The following is a 23,959-nucleotide window of genomic DNA, read 5'->3' on the forward strand; positions in this document are numbered from 1 at the left end:
GATGTTTTATCTCCCGAACTCACGTTGTTTTATCTCCTGAACCCTTGCTATTTTTTCACGCTGAACTCTGCCTATTTTATTTCCTGAGCTCTCACTCTGTTATTGCTAAACTCTCGCTCTTTCATCTCCTGAACTCTCGCTCTTGGATCTCCTGAACTTTCACTGTTTTATCTCCTGAAAACTCGCTGTTTTATCAATCCGAACTCTTGCTGTTTTATCTCTTGAATTCTCGCTGTTTCATCTCCCGAACTCTTGCTCTTTTATCACCCTGAACTCTCACTGTTTTATCCCCGGAGCTTTCACTGTTTTACCTCCTGAACTCGCAGTGTTTTATCTCATGAACTCTCGCTGTTTTATCAGTATGAAATCTCGCTGTTTTATTTCCCAAACTCTAGCTGTTCTATCCCATAAGCTCTTACTGTGTTATCACTAGAACTCTTGCTTTTTTATCCTCTGAACTCTCGCTGTTTTATCTCCTGAACTTTCGCTGGTTTATCTCCTGAGCTCTCATTGTTTAATCGCTAGAACTCCTGCTGATTTGTCACTGCGAACTCTCAATGTTTTATCTCCCTAACTCTTGCTGTTTTATCCCCTGAACTCTCGCTGTTTTATCCCCTGAACTCTCGCTGTTTTATCTACTGAGGTCTCACTGTTTCATCCCCTGAGCTCTTGCTGTTTTATCCCATGAGCTCTCACTGTTTTATCTCCTGAACTCTCGCTGTTTTATCTCCTGAACTCTCACTGTTTTATCTCATGTACTCTCCCTGTTTTATCTCCCAAACTCTCGCTGTTTTATCTCATGAACTCTCGCTGTTTTATCTCCTGAACTCTTGCTGTTTTATCACCCTGAATTCTCACTATTTTATACCCTGAGCTCTCACTGTTTTATCGCGAGAACACTCGCTGTTTTATCTCCCGAGCACTCGCTGTTTTATCTCCTGACCTCTCGCTTCTTTATCACCTGCGCTCTCATTGTTTGGTCTCCTGAACTTGCACTGTTTTCTCTCCTGAACTCTCGCTGTTTTATCTCCCGAACTCTCGCTGTTTTATCTCCTGAGCTCTTGCTGTTTTATCTCCTCAACATGCCCTGTTTTATCTGCTGAACTCTCACTGTTTTAGCCCCTCAGCTCGCACTGTTTTATTGCTAGAACTCTCGCTGTTTTATCTCCTGTACTCTCGCTGTTTTATCTCCCGAACGTTTGCTGTTTTGTCCCCTGAGCTCTCACTGTTTGATCGGTAGAACTCTTGCTGTTTCATCTCCCGAACTCTTGCTGTTTTATCTCTCGAACGTTTGCTGTTTTATCACCTGAGCTCTTGCTGTTTTATTTCCTGAGCTCTGCCTGTTTTATTGCTAGAACTCTTGCTGATTTAATATGCTGAATTCTCACTGTTTTATCTCCCTAGCTCTTGCTGTTTTATACCCTGAGCTCTCACTGTTTTATCCTGTGAACTCTCACTGTTTTATCGCTAGTACTCTCGTTCTTTTATCTCATGGACTCTCGCTGTTTATCCCCTGAACTCTCACTGTTTTACCCCCTGGACTCTCGCTGTTTTATCTACTGAGCTCTTGCTGTTTTATCCAATGAGCTTTCACTGTTTTATCGCTAGAACTATCGTTGTTTCTCTCTCCCGAACTCTCACTGTTTTATCTCCTAAACGCTCGCTGTTTTATCTCATGAACTCTCACTGCTTTCTCTCCTGAACTCTTGCTGTTTTATCACCCTGAACTCTCACTGTTTTATCGCTAGAACACTCGTTGTTTTATCTCCCAAGCTCATGCTATTTTATCTCCTGATGTCTCGCTTTTTTATCCCCTGAACTCTCATTGTTTTATCCCCTGGACTCTCGCTGTTTTATCTACTGAGCTCTTGATGTTTCATCCCGAGGTCTTGCTGCTTTATCCCATGAGCTGTCACTGTGTTATCACTAGAACTATCGTTGTTTTTTCTCCCGAACTCTCGCTGTTTTATCTCCTGAACGCTCACTGCTTTATCCCCTGAGCTCTCAACGTTTTATTGTTACAAATCTCGGTGTTTTATCTCCCGAACTCTCATTTTTTTTTCTCCTGAACCCTTGCTGTTTTTTCACGCTGAACTCTCTCTGTTTTATTTCCTGCGCTCTCACTCTGTTATCGCTAAACCCTTGCTGTGTTATCTCCTGAACTCTCACCATTTTATCTCCTGAAAGTCGCTGTTTCATCTCCTGAACTCTTGCTGTTTTATCATCCTGAACTCTCACTGTTTTATCCCCGGAGCTTTCACTGTTTTACCTCCTGAACTTGCACTGTTTTCTCTCCTGAACTCTCGCTGTTTTATCACTCCGAACTCTCACTGTTTTATCTCCCGAACTCTCGCTGTTTTATCACTACGAAATCTCACTGTTTTATCTCCCAAACTCTCACTGTTTTATCCCCTAAGCTCTTACTGTGTTATCACTAGAACTCTTGATTTTTTATCCTCTGAACTCTTGCTGGTTTAACTCCTGAAATTTTGCTGGTTTATCTCCTGAACTCTCGCTGTTTATCCCCTGAACTCTCACTTTTTAATTGCTAGAACTCCTGCTGATTTGTCACCGCGAACTCTCAATGTGTTATCTCCCTACCTCTTGCTGTTTTATCCCCTGAGGTCTCACTGTTTTATCTCCTGAACTCTCGCTCTTTTATCTCCTGGACTCTCACTGTTTATCCCCTGAACTCTCACTGTTTTATCCCCTGAACTCTCGCTGTTTTATATACTGAGGTCTCACTGTTTCATCCCCTGAGCTCTTGCTGTTTTATCTCCCAAACTCTCGCTGTTTTATCTCATGAACTCTTGCTGTTTTATTCACCCTGAATTCTCACTATTTTATACCCTGAGCTCTCACTGTTTTATCGCTAGAACAAACGCTGTTTTATCTCCCGAGCTCTCGCTGTTTTATCTCCTGTCCTCTTGCTTCTTTATCACCTGAGCTCTCATTGTTTGGTCTCCTGAACTTGCACTGTTTTCTCTCCTGAACTCTTGCTGTTTTATCTCCTCAACACGCACTGTTTTATCTGCTGAAATCTCACTGTGTTGTGTCCTGCTCTCTCACTGTTTTAGCCCCTCAGCTCGCACTGTTTTATTGCTAGAACTCTCGCTGTTTTATCTACTGAACTCTCGCTGTTTTATCTCCTGTAATCTCGCTGTTTTATCTCCTGAACTGCGGCTGTTTTATCCCCTGAGCTCTTGCTGTTTTATTTCCTGAGCTCTCACTGTTTTATTGCTAGAACTCTTGCTGATTTATCACCCCAAACTCTCGCTGTTTTATCTCCTGAGCTCTAGCTGTTTTAACTCCTCAACTCTCCTTGTTTTATCTCCTCAACTCTCACTGTTTTATGTCCTGCTCGCTCACTGTTTTAGCCTCTCAGCTCGCACTGTTTTATTGCTAGAACTCTCACTGTTTTATCTCGCAAATTCTCGCTGTTTTATCTCCTGAACTTTGGCTGTTTTATCTGCTGAACACTCACTGTTTTATCCCCTGAGGTCTCGCTGTTTTATCTGCTCAACATGCATTGTTTTATCTGCTAAACTCTCACTGTTTTACGTCCTGCTCCCTTATTGTTTTACCGCCTCAGCTCTCACTGTTTTATCGCTAGAACTCTCACTGTTTTATCTCCTGAACTCTCGCTGTTTTATCTCATGAACTCTCACTGTTTTATTGCTTGAACTCTTGCTGTTTTATCACCCTAAACTCTCACTGTTTTATCTCCCTAACTCTCGCTGTTCTATCTCCTCAACATGCACTGTTTTATCTGCTGAACTCTCATTGTTTTATGTCCTGCTGTCTCACTGTTTTAACCCCACAGCTCTCACTGTTTAATCACTAGATCTCTCACTGTTTTATCTCCTGAACACTTGCTCTTTCACCTCTTGAACTCTTGTTGTTTCACCTCCTGAACTCTCACTGTTTTACCTCCTGAACTCTCATGGTTTTCTCCCCTGAGCTGTCACTGTTTTATCTCTGGAACTCTCACAGTTTTATCTCCTGAAATCTTGGTGCTTTATCCCCTGAGCTCTCAATGTTTTATCGTTACAATTCTCGCTGCTTTATCTCCCAAACTCTGGCTGTTTTATCTCCTGAACCTAAGCTGTTGTATCTCCGGAACTCTCACCGTTTTATCTCCTGAACTCTCTGTGTTGTATAATTCTGAACTATTGCTGTTTTATCTCTTGAATTCTCACTGTTTCATCTCCCGAACGTTTGCTGTTTTCTCACCCTGAACTCTCATTGTTTTGTCCACGGAGCTTTCACTGTTTTATCTCCTGAACTCACACTGTTTTCTCTCCTGTACTCTCGCTGTTTTATCACTCCCAACTCTCACTGTTTTATCCCCTTCGCTCTCACTGCTTTATCTCTAGAACTCTTGCTTTTTTGTGCTCTGAACTCTCGCTGATTATCCCCTGAACTCTCACTGTTTAATCACTAGAACACTTGCTGTTTCATCTCCCGAACTCTTGCTGTTTTATCTCTCGAACGTTTGCTGGTTTATCACCTGAGCTCTTGCTGTTTTATTTCCTGAACTCTCGCTCTTTTATCTCTTGGACTCTCGCTGTTTATCCCCTGAATTCTCACTGTTTTATCCCCTGAACTCTCGATGCTTTATCTACTGAGCTCTTGCTGTTTCATCCCCTAAGCTCTTGCTGTTTTATCCCATGAGCTCTCACTGTTTTATCGCTAGAACTATCGTTGTTTCTTCTCCCGAACTCTCACTGTTTTATCGCTAGAACACTCGCTGTTTTATCTCCCAAGCTCTTGCTGTTTTATCTCCTGATCTCTCGCTTTTTTATCCCCTGAACTCTCACTGGTTTATCTCCTGAAATTTTGCTGGTTTATCTCCTGAGCTCTCGCTGTTTATCCCCTGAACTCTCACTGTTTAATTGATAGAACTCCTGCTGATTTGTCACCGCGAACTCTCAATGTGTTATCTCCCTATCTCTTGCTGTTCTATCCCCTGAGGTCTCACTGTTTTATCTCCTGAACTCTCGCTCTTTTATCTCCTGGACTCTCACTGTTTATCCCCTGAACTCTCACTGTTTTATCTACTGAGGTCTCACTGTTTCATCCTCTGAGCTCTTGCTGTTTTATCCCATGAGCTCTCACTGTTTTATCTCCTGAACTCTCGCTGTTTTACCTCCTGAACTCTCGCTGTTTTATCTCATGTACTCTCGCTGTTTTATCTCCCAAACGCTCACTGTTTTATCTCCTGAACACTTGCAGTTTTATCACCCTGAATTCACACTATTTTATACCCTGAGCTCTCACTGTTTTATCGCTAGAACACTCGCTGTTTAATCTCCCAAGCTCTCGCTGTTTTATCTCCTGTCCTCTTGCTTCTTTATCACCTGAGCTATCAATGTTTGATCTCCTGAACTTGCACTGTTTTCTCTCCTGAACTCTTGCTGTTTTATCTCCTGAGCTCTCACTGTTTTAGCCCCTCAGCTCGCACTGTTTTATTGCTAGAACTCTCGCTGTTTCATCTCCTGAACTCTCGCTGTTTTATCTCCTGAACTGTGGCTGTTTTATCCCCTGAGCTCTTGCTGTTCTATTTCCTGAGCTCTCACTGTTTTATCGCTAGAGAACTTGTTGATTAACCACCCCGAACTCTCACTGTTTTATCTCCTCAACTCTCACTGTTTTATGTCCTGCTCGCTCACTGTTTTAGCCCCTCAGCTCGCACTGTTTTATTGCTAGAACTCTCACTGTTTTATCTCCTGAACCCTCGCTGTTCTATTTCCTGAACTCTTGCTGTTTTATCAATCCGAGCTCTTGCTGTTTTATCTCCTGTACTCTCACTGTTTTATCTCCTGAACTGTGGTTGTTTTATGCCCTGAGCTCTTGCTGTTTTATTTCCTGAGCTCTCATTGTTTTATTGCTTGAACTCTTGCTGTTATATCACCCCAAACTCTCACTGTTTTATCTCCCTAACTCTCACTGTTTTATCTCCTCAACTCTCATTGTTCTATCTCCTCAACAAGCACTGTTAAATCTGCTGAACTCTCATTGTTATATGTCCTGCTGTCTCACTGTTTTAACCCCACAGCTCTCACTGTTTAATCACTAGATCTCTCACTGTTTTATCTCCTGAACATTTGCTCTTTCACCTCTTGAACTCTTGTTGTTTCACCTCCTGAACTCTCATGGTTTTCTCCCCTGAGCTCTCACTGTTTTATCTCTGGAACTCTCACTGTTTTATCTCAGGAACTCTCACAGTTTTATCTCTTGAACTCTTGGTGCTTTATCCCCTGAGCTCTCAACGTTTTATCATTACATTTCTCGCTGCTTTATCTCCCAAACTCTCGCTGTTTTATCTCCTGAACCTAAGCTGTTGTATCTCTGGAACTCTCACCGTTATATCTCCTGAACTCTCTGTGTTGTATCAATCTGAACTATTGCAGTTTTATCTCTCGAATTCTCACTGTTTCATCTCCCGAACGTTTGCTGTTTTCTCACCCTGAACTCTCATTGTTTTGTCCACGGAGCTTTCACTCTTTTATCTCCTGAACTCGCACTGTTTTCTCTCCAGTACTCTCGCTGTTTTATCACTCCGAACTCTCGCTGTTTTATCTCCCAACTCTTGCTGTTTTATCCCCTTCGCTCTCACTGTTTTATTGCTAGAACTCTTGCTTTTTTGTCCTCTGAACTCTCGCTGTTTATCCCCTGAACTCTCACTGTTTAATCACTAGAACTCTTGCTGTTTTATCTCCAGAACTCTTGCTGTTTTGTCCCCTGAGCTCTCACTGTTTGATCGGTAGAACTCTGGCTGTTTCATCTCCCGAACTCTTGTTGTTTTATCTCTCGAATGTTTGCTATTTTATCACCTGAGCTCTTGCTGTTTTCTTTCCTGAGCTCAGACTGTTTTATTGCTAGAACTCTTGCTGATTTGTCACTGAGAACTCTCACTGTTTTATCTCCCTTACTCTTGTTGTTTTATCCCCTGAGCTCTCACTGTTTTATCTCCTGAACTCTCGCTGTTTTATCTCCGGAACTCATGCTGTTTTATCTCCTGGACTATTGATTTTTATTCTCTGAACTCTAACTGGTTTATCCCCTGATCTCTTACTGTTTTATCTACTGAGCTCTCGCTGTTTTATCCCATGAGCTCTCACTGCTTTATCGCTAGAACGCTTGCAGTTTTATCTCCCGTTCTCTCGCTGTTTTATCTCCTGATTTCTCACTTTTTTATCACCTGAGCTTTCATTGTTTTCTCTCCTGAACTCTCACTGTTTTATCTCCCAAACTCTCGCTCTTTTATCTCAAGAGCTCTCGCTGTTTTATCTCCGGTTCTTTCACTGTTTTATCTCTTGAACACTCACCATTTTACCTCCTGGACTCTTGCTGTTTAATCAACCTGAGCTCTTGCTGTTTTATCTCTCAAATTCTCGCTGTTCTATCTCCCATACTCTCGCTGTTTGCTCTCCTGAACTCTCGCTGATTTATCTCAAGAGCTCTTGCTGTTTTATGTCTTGAACTATCACTGTTTTACCTCCTGAACTCTCGCTGTTTGATCTCCTGAACCCTCGCTGCTTTAGCGCTAGAAGTCTCGCTGTTTTATCCTCTGAGCTTTCACTGTTTTCTCGCTAGAACTCTCCCTGTTTTCTGTCCTGAGCTCTCATTGTTTTATATCTAGACCTCTCTCTGCTTTATCTACTGAACTCTCGCTGTTTAACTCCTGAACTCTCGCTGTTTTATGTCCTGAACATTCGCTGTTTTATCATCATGAACTCTCACTGTTTTATTTCCCGAACTCTCGCTGTTTTATCACACCAAACTCTCGCTAATTTATCTCCCTAACTCTCGCTGTTTTATCTCCTGATCTCTCACTGTTTTACCCCCACAGGTCTCACTGTTTAATCATTAGAACTCTCGCTATTTTATCTCCTGAACTCTTGCTCTTTCACCTCTTGAACTCTCATTGCTTCACCTCTTGAACTCTCACTGTTATACCTCCTGAACTCTGGCTGATTTACCTCCTGAACTCTCACTGTTTTATCTGCTGAGCTCTCACTGTTCTATCACTAGAACTCTCGCTCTTTTATCTCAAGAGCTCTCGCTGTATTATCTCCGGTGCTCTCGCTATTTTATCTCCTGAACTCTCGCTGTTTTATCTCTGGAACTCTCACTGTTTTATTTCCGGAACTGTCGCTGTTTTATCTCCTGAACTCTGTCACCAGAGGGCGCTGGTGAGAAGTGACTGAAGCATTCTGGGAGAAGTCATCACAGCCACCGCGACTCAGGAGAAAAGTGAGGAGAAGGACTCTTGCACTCAACAGGAGGAAGGGCATCCAACAGAGGGCGCTGGTGAGAAGTGACTGAACATTCTGGCAGAAGTTATCGCAGCCACCGCGACTCAGGAGGGAATTGAGAAGGACCCAATGTCAAAGAACGGAATAGCCCCAAACATTACATTGCTGTAGTGTTTCCATCCCTCCTTCTCCTCAAACCTAAAAAAAAAGAGAGAGAGGAAGAGGCAGTGCCTTCAGGAGTGCACCAGACCTGCCTTCTGAAAATGGATTTTAAAGAAAAAGCAGCTGATTCATGAGTAAAACCTGGGAGCAGACTCGGAGGGAGGAGCACCGGAGCGGTGAGTATAAATCTAGCTTACCTCGGAGATTCGCTGCCTTGTCTCTAGGGAGCAGACTCGGAGGGAGGAGCACCGGAGCGGTGAGTATAAATCTAGCTTACCGCGGGGATTCGCGGCCTTGACTCTAGGGAGCAGACTCGGAGGCAGGAGCACCGGAGCGGTGACCTCGGGGCACAAAGTAACTGAAGCCAAAACTGAAAAAGTGATGTCACAGGAAAGCTGTGACCTGATTGGTTGCTAGGAAATCTGCACCAAATTTGAGAAAAAAAAACACTGAAAAGCTAATTAACAAATTAATTAACTAAGTCGAGATGGCTGGGCAGGTGATGTGCTGTGGCTGTATGATGTGGGAGCTGGCAGATCCCATTGAGAGCCACAGTGACCACATCTGCAGCAAGTGTTGGTTGCTGGAGGAACTCCGGCTCACAATTGGTGAGCTGGAGTCCGAGCTCCGGACGCTGCGGCACATCCGCGAGGGGGAGAGTTACCTGGATGCTTTGTATCAGGAGGCAGTCACACCCGGTAGATTACGTACGAGGTACTTGCTCCCTGTGTGGATGAGGAAGAGGGCTGTAGGGAGGATGAGCCAGCTGACCACGGTACCATGGCACAAGAGGCCATTCAAGAGGGGGGAGCAAAAAGACAAGTGGTAGTTGTAGGGGATTCTATAATTAGGGGAATTGATAGCTTCCTTTGTAAGCAGGATCAAGAGTCCCGCATGGTGTCTTGCCTGCCCGGTGCCAGGGTGAGGGCCATCTCTGACCGGCTTGAAAGGATATTGGAGAGGGAGGGGGAGGGTCCAGTTGTTGTGGTCCACTTCGGGACAAATAACATAGGTAAGACTAGGAAAGAGGACCTGTTTGGGGATTATCAGGATCTAGGAACTAAATTAAAGAACAGGTCCTCAAGGGTTATAATCTCCGGATTACTACCCGAGCCACATGCAAATTGGCATAGGGACGCGAGAATAAGGGAAGTAAACATGTGGCTAAAGGAGTGGAGTGTGAAAGAGGGGTTCCATTGCATGGGACACTGGCATCAGTATTGGAACAGGAGGGATCTGTACCGTTGGGACGGTCTCCACCTGAACCGATCTGGGACCAATGTTCTAGCGAAAAGGGTAAATACGGTGGTCAACAGGACTTTAAAATAGAAATTGGGAGGTTGGGTGGGGGAGGGAAGGGTAAAACTCCAAGAAGTATGACTAATGGGAAACAAAGCAGCAGGTTAGCAGGTGGGGGGGTGGATTCAACTTCATGGAAAATTATGAAAAAACTGAAAAGAAAGGAGAGCCCAGGAGAGGCTATTAAAGTCCCCAGAACATAAAATAGGACAGAGTGTTTGGAAAGGGCTAGGAATCTAACTTCAAGCACATCAGATAAAGGGATGACAAAGAGAAAGGGGACGGGAAATACAGGACTGACGGTGTTCTATCTGAATGCACGCAGTATACGAAATAAGGTAAATGAGCTTGTGGCGCAGATTGAAATTGGCAGGTATGATGTGGTGGGCATTACAGAGACATGGCTGCAAGGGGATCAGGACTGGGAGCTAAATATCCAAGGATATACATCCTATCGAAAAGATAGGCAGGTTGGCAGAGGGGGTGGGGTTGCTTTGTTAGTAAGAAATGAAATTAAATCGATAGCAAGAAATGATCTAGGGTCAGACGATGAAGAATCTGTGTGGGTAGAGTTGAGGAACCACAAAGGTAAAAAAAACATAATGGGAGTTATGTACAGGCCTCCGAACAGTAGTCAGGATGTGGGGCACAAGATACACCAGGAGATAAAAAAGGTCTGTAAGAAAGGCAAGGTTACAGTGATCATGGGGGATTTCAGTATGCAGGTAGACTGGGAAAATCAAGTTGGTAGTGGATCCCAAGAAAAGGAATTTGTGGAACGTCTACGAGATGGCTTTTTGGAGCAGCTTGTGGTGGAGCCCACTAGGGAACAGGCAATTCTAGATTTAGTGATGTGTAATGAGGCAGATTTGATAAGGGAGCTTAAGGTGAAGGGACCCTTAGGAGGAAGTGACCATAATATGATAGAATTTACCCTGCAATTTGAGAGGAAAAAGCTGGAATCAGATGTAATGGTATTACAGTTGAATAAAGGCAACTACAGAGGCATGAGGGAGGAGCTGGCCAGAATTGACTGGGAGATGAGCATAGCAGGAAAGACAGTGGAACAGCAATGGCAGGAGTTTCTGGGAGTAATTTGGGAGACATAGCAAAAATTCACCCCTCGGAAGAAGAAGCATACTAAAGGGAGGACGAGGCAACCATGGCTGACAAGGGAAGTCAGGGACAGCATAAAAGCTAAAGAGAAAGCATACAATGCGGAGAAGAGCAATGGGAAACCAGGGGATTGGGAACCTACAAAGACCAACAGAGGACAACTAAAAAAGAAATAAGGAGAGAGAAGATTAAATATGAGGGTAAACTGGCCAGTAATATAAAAGAAGCTTGCAAGAGTTTTTTTAGATATATAAAGGGTAAGAGAGAGGCAAAAGTGGACATTGGGCCGTTGGAAAATAACGCTGGAGAAGTAGTAGTGGGGTACAAAGAAATGGCGGAGGAACTGAATAGGTACTTTGCGTCAGTCTTCACAGTGGAAGACACGAGTGACATCCCTAAAGTTCAAGAGAGTCGGGGGGCAGAGGTGAGTATGGTGGCCATTATCAAGGAGAAGGTGCTAGGAAAACTGAAAGGTCTGAAGGCGGATACCTCACCTGGACCAGATGGATTACACCCCAGAGTTCTGAAGGAGATAGCTGAAGAGGTAGTGGAGGCATTAGTGGTGATCTTTCAGGAATCACTGGAGTCAGGGTGGGTCCCAGAGGACTGCAAATTCGCTAACGTAACCCCCCTGTTTAAGAAGGGAGTGAGGCAAAAGATGGGAAATTACAGGCCAATTAGCCTGTCCTCGGTCATTGGTAAGATTTCAGAGTCCATTATTAAGGATGAGATTTCAGAATAGTTGGAAGTGCGTGGTTTAATCGGGCAAAGTCAGCATGGTTTCATCAAGGGGAGGTCATGCCTGACAAATCTGTTAGAATTCTTTGAGGAGGCAATGAGTAGGTTAGACAAAGGAGAGCCAATGGATGTTTTCTACTTGGACTTCCAGAATGCCTTTGACAAGGTTCCGCACAGGAGGCTGTTAAGTACGATAAGAGCCCATGGTTTTAGAGGCAAGGTAGTCGCATCGATAGAAGATTGGCTGTCTGGCAGGAGGCAGAGATTGGGGATAAGGGGGTCCTTCTCAGGATGGTGGCCGGTGACTAGTGGAGTTCCGCCGGGGTCAGTGTTGGGTCCACAACTTTTCACTTTATACATTAATGATCTGGATGAAGGAATTGAGGGCATCTTGGCTAAGTTTGCAGATGATACAAAGATATGTGGGAGGGACAGATAGTATTGAGGAGGCAGGCAGGCTGCAGAAGGATTTGGACAGGTTAGGAGAATGGGCAAAGAAGTGGCAGATGGAATACAACGTGGGGAAGTGTGAGGTCATGCACTTTGGTAGAAAGGATAGAGGCATAGACTATTTTCTAAATGGGGAGAGAATTCAGAAATCTGGAGTGCGAAGGGACTTGGGAGTCCTAGTCCAGGATTCTCTCAAGGTTAACTTGCAGGCTGAGTCGGTAGTTAGGAAGGCAAATGCAATGTTGGCATTTATTACGAGAGGACTAGAATATAAAAGCAGGGATGTGCTGCTGAGTCTTTATAAGGCTCTGGTCAGACCACATTTATAATATTGTGAGCAATTTTGGGCCCCGTATCTCAGGAAGGATGTGCTGGCCCTGGAGAGGGTCCAGAGGAGGTTCACGAGAATAATCCCAGGAATGAATGGCTTAACATATGAGGAAGTTTTGAGGACTTTGGGTCTATACTGGAAGGAGTTTAGAAGGATGAAGGGGGATCTGATTGAAACTTACAGAATACTGAAAGGCCTGAATAGAGTGGACGTGGGGAAGATGTTTCCATTAGTAGGAGAGACTAGGACCCGAGGGTACAGCCTCAGAGTAAAGGGAAGACCTTTTAGAACAGAGATGAGGAGAAACCTCTTTAGCCAGAGAGTGGTGAAACTATGGAATTCATTGCCCCAGAAGGCTGTGGAGGCCATTGATTGTATTTAAGACCGAGATAAATAGGTTCTTGATTGGTAAGGGGATCAAAGGTTACTGAGAGAAGGCGGGAGAATGGGGTTGAGAAACTTATCAGACATGATTGAATGGCGGAGCAGACTCGATGGGCCGATTTGACTAATTTCTGCTCCTATGTCTTATGGTCTTATGGTCTTATGGGTTCAGGAGATAAAACAACGAGAGTTCCTGAGATAAAACAGTGAGTGCTCACGTGATAAAACAGTGAGAGTTCAGGAGGTAAACCAGTGAGAGTTCAGGAGGTAAAACAGTAAGATTTCAGGAGGTGAAAGAGCAAGAGTTCCGGAGATAAAACAGTAAGAGTTCTTTAGCCAGAGAGTGGTGAATCTATGGAATGAATTGCCACAGAAGGCTGTGGAGGAAAGGTCATTGAGTGTATTTAAGACCGAGATAGATAGGTTCTTGATTGGTAAGGGGATCAAAGGTTACGGGGAGAAGGCGGGAGAATGGGGTTGAGAAACTTATCAGCCATGATTGAATGGCGGAGCAGACTCGATGGGCTGAATGGCCTAATTTCTGCTCCTATGTCTTACGGTCTTATGGCCTTATGGTATTTTCTATCTCCTGAACTCTGGCTGCTTTATACCCTGAGCTCTCAATGTTTTATCATTACAACTCGCGCTGTTTTATCTCTCGAACTCTTGCTGTTTTTGCTACAGAACTCTTGTTGTTCTTTCACCCTGAACTCTCGCTGTTTTATTTCCTGAGCTCTCACTCTTTTATCGCTAGAACTCTCGCTGTTTTCTCTCCTGAACTCTCACTGTTTTATCGCTAGAACTCCTGCTGTTTTATCCCCTGAAGTCTTGCTGTTTTATCTCCTGAACTCTCGCTGTTTGTTCTCCTGAACTCTCGCTGCTTTATCGCTAGAACTCTTGCTGTTTTATCCCCTGAGCTCTCACTATTTAATGGCTAGAACTCTGGCTGTTTTATCTCCTGCGCTCTCACTATTTTATCCCCTCACTTCTCACTGTTTTATCACTAGAACTCTTGCTGTTTTATCTCATTAACTCTTGTCGTTTCATCTTCTGAACTCTCGCGGTTTTATCTCCGGAACTCTTGCTGTTTGATCTCCAGAACTGTCGGTGCTTTATCGCTAGAAGTCTCATTGTTTTATCCTCTGAGCTTTCACTGTTTTCTCGCTAGAACTCTCGCTGTTTTCTCTCCCGCGCTCTCGCTGTTTTATTTCTGGATCTCTCTATATTTTATCTCCCAAACTCTCACAGTATTATCCACTGAGCTTTTGCTGTTCTATCTCCTGAGCTCTCACTGTTTTATTGCTAGAACTCTTGTTGTTTTATTCCCTGAAGTCTCACTGTTTTATCTCCTGAACTCTCACCATTTCATCTCCTGAACTCTCACTCTTTTACCTCCTGAACTCTCGTTGTTTGTTCTCCTGAACTCTCGCTGCTTTATCGCTAGAACTCTTGCTGTTTTATCCCCTGAGCTCTCACTATTTAATGGCTACAACTCTGGCTGTTTTATCTCCTGCGCTCTCACTATTTTATCCCCTCACTTCTCACTGTTTTATCACTAGAACTCTTGCTGTTTTATCTCATTAACTCTTGTTGTTTCATCTTCTGAACTCTCGCTGTTTTATCTCCGGAAATCTTGCTGTTTGATCTCCTGAACTCTCGCTGCTTTATCGCTAGAGGTCTCTGTTTTATCTTCTGAGCTTTCACTGTTTTCTCGCTAGGACTCTCGCTGTTTTCTCTCCCGAGCTCTTGCTGTTTTATCTCTGATCTCTCTATGTTTTATCTACTGAACACTTGCTGTTTCCTCTCCTGAACTCTCGCTGTTTTATCTCCTGAACTGTGGCTGTTTTATCCCCTGAGCTCCCTGTTTTATCGCTAGAACTTTCATTGTTTTACCTCCCGAACTCTCACTGTTTCATTTCCTGAGCTCTCACTGTTTTATCACTAGAACTCTTGCTGTTTTATTTAACTGTTTTATTTTAACTCTCGTGGCTTTATCTCCTGAACTGTAGCTGTTATATCTCCTGAACTCTCGCTGTTTTAGCCCCTGAACTCTCACTGTTTTATCTCCTGAACTCTCGCTGTTTTATCTCCTGGACCCTCGCTTTTAATCCCCTGAACTCTCACTGTTTTATCCCCTCAGCTCTCACTGTTTTATCGCAAGAACTCACGCTGTTTTATCTCCTGAACTCTCCATGTTTTATCGACCGACCTCTTGCTGTCTTATCTCTCAAATTCTAGCTGTTTGATCTCCTGAACTCCCGTTGCTTCATCACTAGACGTCTTGCTGTTTTATCTCAAGAGCTGTCGCTGTTTTATCTCCTGAAATCTTGCTGTTTTATCTCGTGAACTCTCAGTGTTTTATCTCCTGAACTCCCGCTGTTTTATCTCCTGAACTGTGGCTGTTTTATACCCTGAGCTCTCACTGTTTTATCGCTAGAACTTTCATTGTTTTACCTCCCGAACTCTCACTGTTTCATTTCCTGAGCTCTCACTGTTTTATCACTAGAACTCTTGCTGTTTTATCACCCCGAACTCTCGCTGTTTTATGTCCCTTACTCTCGCTGTTTTATCACCCCGAACTCTCGCTGTTTCATCTCCCTTACTCTCGCTGTTTCACCTCCTGAACCCTCACTGTTTTACCTCCTGAGCTTTGGCGGTTGTACCTAATGAACTCACACTATTTTATCCCCTGAGCTTTCAATGTTTTATCTCCTGAACTCTTGCTGTTTTTTCACCCTGAACTCTCGCTGTTCTATTTCCTGAGCTCTCATTCTTTTACCACTAGAACTCTCGCTGTTTTTACTCCTGAACATTTGCTGTTTTATCACCCCGAACTCTTGCTGCTTTATCTCTCAAACGTTTGCTGTGTTAACACCTGAGCTCTTGCTGTTTTATTTCCTGAGCTCTGCCTGTTTTATTGCTAGAACTCTTGCTGATTTACCACCCTGAGCTCTCACTGTTTTAACTCCTGAACTCTCGCTGTTTTATCTCCCGAACTCTCGCTGTTTAGCTCGAAACTCTCACTGTTTGATCTCCTGAACTCTTGCTGTTTTTTCATCCTGAACTATCGCTGTTCTATTTCAAGAGCTCTCATTCTTTTACCACTAGAACTCTCACTGTTTTGTCCCCTGAGCTCTCTCTGCTTAATCGCTAGAACTCTCGCTGTTTTATCTCCCGAACTCTTGCTGTTTTATCTCCCGAACTCTTGCTGTTTTATCTCTCAAATGTTTGCTGTTTTATCACCCGAGCTCTTGCTGTTTTACTTCCGGAGCTCTGCCTGTTTTATTGCTAGAACTCTTGCTGATTTACCACCCTGAGCTCTCACTGTTTTATCTCCTGAACTCTCGCTGTTATATCTCCCGAACTCTCGCTGTTTTATCAACCCGAGCTCTTGCTGTTTTATCTCTCAAATTCTCGCTGTTTTATCTCCTGAACTTCCGCTGTTTGATCTCCTGAATGCTCACTGTTTTAGCCCCTGAGCTTTCACAGTTTTCTTACGAGAGATCTTGCTGTTTTCTCTCCCGAGCTCTCGCTGTTTTATCACTGGACCTCTCTCTGCTTTAACTCCAGAACTCTCGCTGTTTTATCTCCTGAACTCTCACCATTTTATCTCCTGAATTCTCCATGTTTTATCGACCGACCTCTTGCTGTCTTATCTCTCAAATTCTAGCTGTTTGATCTCCTGAACTCCCGCTGCTTCATCACTAGATGTCTCGCTGTTTTATCTCAAGAGCTGTCACTGTTTTATCTCCTGAAATCTTGCTGTTTTATCTCGTGAACTCTCAGTGTTTTATCTCCTGAACTCTCACTGTTTTATCTCCTGAACTCTCACTGTTTTATCCTCTGCGCTTTCATTGTTTTCTCGCTAGAACTCTTGTTGTTTTCTCTCCCGACTCTCGCTGTGTTATCTCCGGATTTCTCTCTATTTTATCTCCTGAAGACTCGCTGTTTTATCTCCTGAAGTCTTGCTGCTTTATCTCCTGAACTCCCGGTGTTTTATCTCCTGAACTGTGGCTGTTTTATACCCTGAGCTCTCACTGTTTTATCGCTAGAACTTTCATTGTTTTACCTCCCGAACTCTCACTGTATCATTTCCTGAGCTCTCACTGTTTTATCACTAGAATTCTTGCTGTTTTTTCACCTTGAACTCTCGCTGTTCTATTTCCTGAGCTCTCATTCTTTTACCACTAGAACTCTCGCTGTTTTATCTCCTGATCATTTGCTGTTTTATGACCCCGAACTCTTGCTGCTTTATCTCTCAAACATTTGCTGTGTTATCACCTGAGCTCTTGCTGTTTTATTTCCTGAGGTCTGCCTGTTTTATTGCTAGAACTCTTGCTGATTTACCACCCTGAGCTCTCACTGTTTTATCTCCTGAACTCTCGCTGTTTTATCTCCCGAACTCTCGCTGTTTTATCTCGAAACTCTCGCTGTTTTATCTCCTGAACTCTCATTCTTTTACCACTAGAACTCTCGCTGTTTTGTCCCCTGAGCTCTCTCTGCTTAATCGCTAGAACTCTCGCTGTTTTATCTCCCGAACTTTTGCTGTTTTATCTCTCAAATGTTTGCTGTTTTATCACCTGAGCTCTTGTTGTTTTATTTCCGGAGCTCTGCCTGTTTTATTGCTAGAACTCTTGCTAATTTACCACCCTGAGCTCTCAATGTTTTATCTTCTGAACTCTCGCTGTTATATCTCCCGCACTCTCGCTGTTTATCTCGAAACTCTCACTGTTTTATCTCCTGAACTCTCACCGTTTTATCTCCTGAACTCTCACCATTTTATCAACCCGAGCTCTTGCTGTTTTATCTCTCAAATTCTCGCTGTTTTATCTCCTGAACTTCCGCTGTTTGATCTCCTGAACGCTCACTGTTTTATCCTCTGAGCTTTCACAGTTTTCTGACGAGAGATCTTGCTGCTTTCTCTCCCGAGCTCTCGCTGTTTTATCACTGGACCTCTCTCTGTTTTAACTCCAGAACTCTCGCTGTTTTATCTCCTGAACTCTCGATGTACTATCTCCTGAAATGTGGCTGTTTTATCCCCTGGGCTCTCACTGTTTTATCGTTAGAACTTTCATTGTTTTACCTCCCGAACTCGCACTGTTTTGTCTCCTGAACTCTCATTGTTTTATTTCTTGAGCACTCACTGTTTTATCACCCTGAACTCTCGCTGTTTTACCTCCTCAGCTCTAGTTGTTTTATCTCCTCAACTCTCACTGTTTTTTATCCTGCTCTCTCACTGTTTTAACCCCACAGCTCCCACTGTTTAATCATAGAACTTTCACTGTTTTATCTCCTGAACTCTTGAACTTTCACCTCTTGAACTCTCGTTGTTTCACCTCCTGAACTCTCACTGTTTTACCTCGTAAACTCTGGCTCTTTTACCTCCTGAACTCTCACCGTATAATCCCCTGAGCTGTCACACTTTTATCGCTAGAACTCTCGCACTTTTATCTCTAGATCTCTTGCTATTTTATCTCCCGAACTCTTGCTGTTTTATCTCCTGAGCTCTTGCTGTTTTTTCACCCTGAACACTCGCTGTTCTATTTCCTGAGCTCTCACTTTTTTATCCCCGGAACTCTCACTGCTTTATCTCCTGAACCCTCGCTGTTTTATCAATCCGAACACTTAATGTTTTATCTCTCGAATTCTCGCTGTTTCATCTCCCATACTCTTGCTCTTTTATCACCCTGAACTCTCACTGTTTTATCGCCGGAGTTTTCACTGATTTAGCTCCAGAACTAGAACTGTTCTCTCTCCTGAACTCTCGCTGTTTTATCACTCTGACCTCGCGCTGCTTTATCACTCTGAACTCTCACTGTTTTATCTCCTGAACTCTCGCTGTTTTATCCCCTGAGCTCTCACTTTTTTACCGCTAGAACTCTTGCTTTTTTATCTTCTGAACTCTTGCTGTTTTATCTCCTAGACTCTCGCTGTTTATCCCCTGAACTCTCACTGTTTAATTGCTAGAACTCACGCTGTTTTATCTCCTGAACTCTCACCGTTTTATCTCCTGAACTCTCCATGTTTTATCAACCGAGCTCTTGCTGTTTTATCTCTCAAAATCTAGCTGTTTGATCTCCTGAACTGCCGCTGCTTCATCACTAGACGTCTCGCTGTTTTATCTCAAGAGCTGTCGCTGTTTTATCTCCTGAACTCTTGCTGTTTTATCTCGTGAACTCTCAGTGCTTTAGCTCCTGAACTCTCACTGTTTTATCCCCTGAGCTCTCACAGTTTTATCGCTAGAACTTTCGTTGTTTTACCTCCCGAACTCTCACTGTTTTATTTCCTGAGCTCTCACTGTTTTATCACTAGAACTCTCGCTGTTTTATCACCCCGAACTTTCACTGATTCATCTCCCTTCCACTCGCTGTTTCACCTCCTGAACTCTCACTGTTTTACCTCCTGAGCTTTGCCGGTTTTACCTCCTGAACTCTCACTATTTTATCCCCTGAGCTCTCAATGTTTTATCTCCTGAACTCTTGCTGTTTTTTCACCCTGAACTCTCGCTGTTCTATTTCCTGAGCTCTCATTCTTTTAGCACTAGAACTCTCACTGTTTTGTCCCCTGAACTCTAACTGTTTAATCGCTAGAACTATCGCTGTTTTATCTCCCGAACTCTTGTTGTTTTATCTCTCAAACGTTTGCTGTTTTATCACCTGAGCTCTTGCTGTTTTATTTCCTGAACTCTGCCTGTTTTATTGCTAGAACTCTTGCTGATTTACCACCCTGAGCTCTCACTGTTTTATCTTCTGAACTCTCGCTGTTATATCTCCCGAACTCTCGCCGTTTTATCTCGAAACTCTCGCTGTTTTATCTCCTGCACCTCCGCTGTTTGATCTCCTGAACGCTCACTGTTTTATCCTCTGAGCGTTCACAGTTTTCTCACGAGAGATCTTGCTGTTTTCTCTCCTGAGCTCTCGCTGTTTTATCACTGGACCTCTCTCTGTTTTAACTCCAGAACTCTCGATGTTTTATCTCCTGAACTGTGGCTGTTTTATCCCCTGAGCTCTCACTGTTTTATCACTAGAACTTTCATTGTTTTACCTCCTGAACTCGCACTGTTTTGTCTCCTGAACTCTTGCTGTTTTATCTCCCTGAACTCTCACTGTTTTATTTCCTGAGAACTCACTGTTTTATCACCCCAAACTCTCGCTGTTTTATCTCCTCAGCTCTAGTTGTTTTATCTCCTCAACTCTCACTGTTTTTTATCCTGCTCTCTCACTGTTTTAACCCCACAGCTCTCACTGTTTAATCATAGAACTTTCACTGTTTTATCTCCTGAACTCTTGAACTTTCACCTCTTGAACTCTCGTTGTTTCACCTCCTGAACTCTCACTGTTTTACCTCGTAAACTCTGGCTCTTTTACCTCCTGAACTCTCACTGTATAATCCCCTGAGCTGTCACACATTTATCGCTAGAACTCTCGCACTTTTATCTCTAGATCTCTCACTGTTTTATCTCCCTAACTCTCGCTGTTTTATCTCCTGATCTCTTGCTGTTTTTTCACCCTGAACTCTCGCTTTCCTGAGCTATTTCCTGAGCTCTCACTCCTTTCTCGCTAGAACCCTCACTGTTTTATGTCATTAACTCTCACTGTTGTACCTCCAGAACTCTCACCGTTTCATCTCCTGAACTCTCACTGTTTTATCCACGGAGCTTTCACTGTTTTCTCTCCTGAACTTGCGCTGTTTTATCACTCCGAACTCGTGCTGTTTTTTCATCCTGAACTCTCGCTATTTTATCTCCTGAACTCTTGCTCTTTCACCTCTTGAACTCTCGTTGCTTCACCTCTTGAACTTACTGTTTTACCTCGTGAACTCTCGCTGTTTTGCCTCCTGAACTCTCACTGTTTTATCTGCTGAGCTCTCACTGTTCTATCGCTAGAACTCTTGGTCTTTTATCTCAAGAGCTCTCACTGTTTTATCTCCGGTGCTCTCGTTGTTTTATCTCCTGAACTCTCGCTGGTTTATCTCTGGAACTCTCACTGTTTTATTTCCGGAACTGTCGCTGTTTTATCACCTGAATTCTGTCACCAGAGGGCGCTGGTGAGAAGTGTCTGAAGCATTCTGGGAGAAGTCATCGCAGCCACCGCGACTCAGAAGAGAAGCGAGGAGAAGGACTCTTGCACTCAACAGGAGGAAGGGCATCCAACAGAGGGCACTGGTGAGAAGTGACTGAACATTCTGGCAGAAGTCATTGCAGCCACCGCGACTCAGGAGGGAATTGAGGAGGACCCACTGTCAAAGAACAGAATAGCCCCAAACATTACATTGCTGTAGTGTTTCCATCACTCCCTCCTCCTCAAACCTAAAAAAAAAGAGAGAGGAAGAGGCAGTGCCTTCAAGAGTGCACCAGACCTGCCTTCGGAAATTGGATTCTAAAGAAAAAGCAGCTGATTCGTGAGTAAATCCTGGGAGCAGACTCGGAGGGAGGAGCACCGGAGTGGTGAGTATAAATCTAGATTATCTCGGGAATTCGTGGCCTAGTCTCCAGGGAGCAGACTCGGAAGGAGGAGCACCGGAGCTGTGACCTCGGGGCACAAAGTAACTGAAACCAAAGCTGAAAAAGTGACGTCACAGGAAAGATGTGACCTGATTGGTTGCTAGGAAATCTGCACCAAATTTGGGAAAAAAAACACTGCAAAGCTAAATAAAAAATTATCTAAGTTGAGATGGCTGGGCAGGTGATGTGCTGTAGCTGTATGATGTGGGAGCTGGCAGATCCCATTGCGAGCCGCAGTGACCACATCTGCAGCAAGTGTTGGTTGCTGGAGGAACTCCAGCTCAGAATTGATGAGCTGGAGTCTGAGCTCCGGACGCTGCGGCACATCCGGGAGGGGGAGAGTTACCTGGACGTTTTGTATAAGGAGGCAGTCACACCCGGTAGATTAAGTACCTCAAGTCCGGTCAGTAGTCAGGGTCAGCAGGGTGTGACTGCAAGTGAGGAAGGTAGAGGAATCCTGTGTTCATAAACAGAGGAGCCTCAGCTCTTGACCTTGTCCAACAGGTACGAGGTACTTGCTCCCTGTGTGGATGAGGAACAGGGCTGTAGGGAGGATGAGCCAGCTGACCACGGCACCGTGGCACAGGAGGCCATTCAAGAGGGGGGAGCAAAAAGACAAGTAGTAGTTGTAGTGGATTCTATAATTAGGGGAATTGCTAGCTTCCTTTGTAAGCAGGATCGAGAGTCCCGCATGGTATGTTGCCTGCCCGGTGCCAGGGTGAGGGACATCTCTGACCGGCTTGAAAGGGTATTGGAGAGGGAGGGGGAGGATCCAGTTGTTGTGGTCCACTTCAGGACAAATAACATAGGTAAGACTAGGAAAGAGGACCTGTTTGGGGATTATCAGGAACTAGGAACTAAATTAAAGAACAGGTCCTCAAGGGGTATAATCTTTGGATTACTACCCGAGCCACGTGCAAATTGGCATAGGGACACAAGAATAAGGGAAGTAAACACGTGGCTAAAGGAATGTTGCGGGAAAGAGGGGTTCCATTTCGTGGGGCACTGGCATCAGTATTGGAACAGGAGGGATCTGTACCGTTGGGACGGTCTCCATCTGAACCAATCTGGGACCAATGTTCTAGCGAAAAGGGTAAATAGGGTGGTCAACAGGACTTTAAAATAGAAATTGGGAGGTGGGGGGCGAGGACGGAAGGGTAAAACTCCAAGAAGCATGACTAATGGGAAACAAAGCAGCAGGTTAGCATGCTGGGGGTGGGGTGGGGGGGGTGGATTCATCTTCATGGAAAATTATGAAAAAACTGAAAAGAAAGGAGACCCCAGGAGAGGCTATTAAAGTCTCCAGAACACAGAATAGGACAGAGTGTTTGGAAAGGGCTAGGAATCTAACTTCAAGCACATCAGATAAAGGTACGACAATGAGAAAGGGGACGGGAAATACAGAATTGAAGGTGTTGTATCTGAATGCACGCAGTATACGAAATAAGGTAAATGAGCTTGTGGCGCAGATTGAAATTGGCAGGTATGATGTGGTGGGCATCACGGAGACATGGCTGCAAGGGGATCAGGACTGGGAGCTAAATATCCAAGGATATACAGCCTATCGAAAAGATAGGCAGGTTGGCAGAGGGGGTGGGGTTGCTTTGTTAGTAAGAAATGAAATTAAATCGATAGCAAGAAATGATCTATGGTCAGATGATGTAGAATCTGTGTGGGTAGAGTTGAGGAACCACAAAGGTAAGAAAAAACATAATGGGAGTTATGTACAGGCCTCCGAACAGTAGTCAGGATGTGGGGCACAAGATACACCAGGAGATAGAAAAGGCGTGTAAGAAAGGCAAAGTTACAGTGATCATGGGGGATTTCAATATGCAGGTAGACTGGGAAAATCAGGTTGGTAGTGAATCCCAAGGAAAGGAATTTGTGGAATGTCTGTGAGATGGCTTTTTGGAGCAGCTTGTGGTGGAGTCCACTAGGGAACAGGCAATTCTAGATTTAGTGATGTGTAATGAGGCAGATTTGATAAGGAAGCTTAAGGTGAAGGAACCCTTAGGAGGAAGTGACGATAATATGATAGAATTTACCCTGCAATTTGAGAGGAAAAAGCTGGAATCAGATGTAACGGTATTACAGTTGAATAAAGGCAACTACAGAGGCATGAGGGAGGAGCTGGCCAGAATTGACTGGGAGATGTGCCTAGCAGGAAAGACAGTGGAACAGCAATGGCAGGAGTTTCTGGGAGTAATTTGGGAGACACAGCAAAAATTCATCCCTAGGAAGAAGAAGCATACTAAAGGGAGGACGAGGCAACCATGGCTGACAAGGGAAGTCAGGGACAGCATAAAAGCTAAAGAGAAAGCATACAATGCGGTGAAGAGCAGTGGGAAACCAGGGTATTAGGAAGCCTACAAAGACCAACAGAGGACAACTAAAAAAGAAACAAGGAGGGAGAAGATTAAATATGAGGGTAAACTAGCCAGTAATATAAAAGAAGCTTGCAAGAGTTTTTTTAGATATATAAAGGGTAAGAGAGAGACAAAAGTGGACATTGGGCCATTGGAAAATGATGCTGGAGAAGGAGTAGTGGGGAACAAAGAAATGGCGGAGGAACTGAATAGGTACTTTGTGTCAGTCTTCACAGTGGAAGACACGAGTGACATCCCTAAAGTTCAAGAGAGTCGGGGAGCAGAGGTGAGTATGGTGGCCATTGCCAAGGAGAAGGTGCTAGGAAAACCGAAAGGTCTGAAGGTGGAT

Source organism: Cetorhinus maximus, chromosome 10 (genome assembly GCF_964194155.1).
Source record: "Cetorhinus maximus chromosome 10, sCetMax3.hap1.1, whole genome shotgun sequence".
In the NCBI taxonomy this organism is placed as follows: Eukaryota; Metazoa; Chordata; class Chondrichthyes; order Lamniformes; family Cetorhinidae; genus Cetorhinus; species Cetorhinus maximus.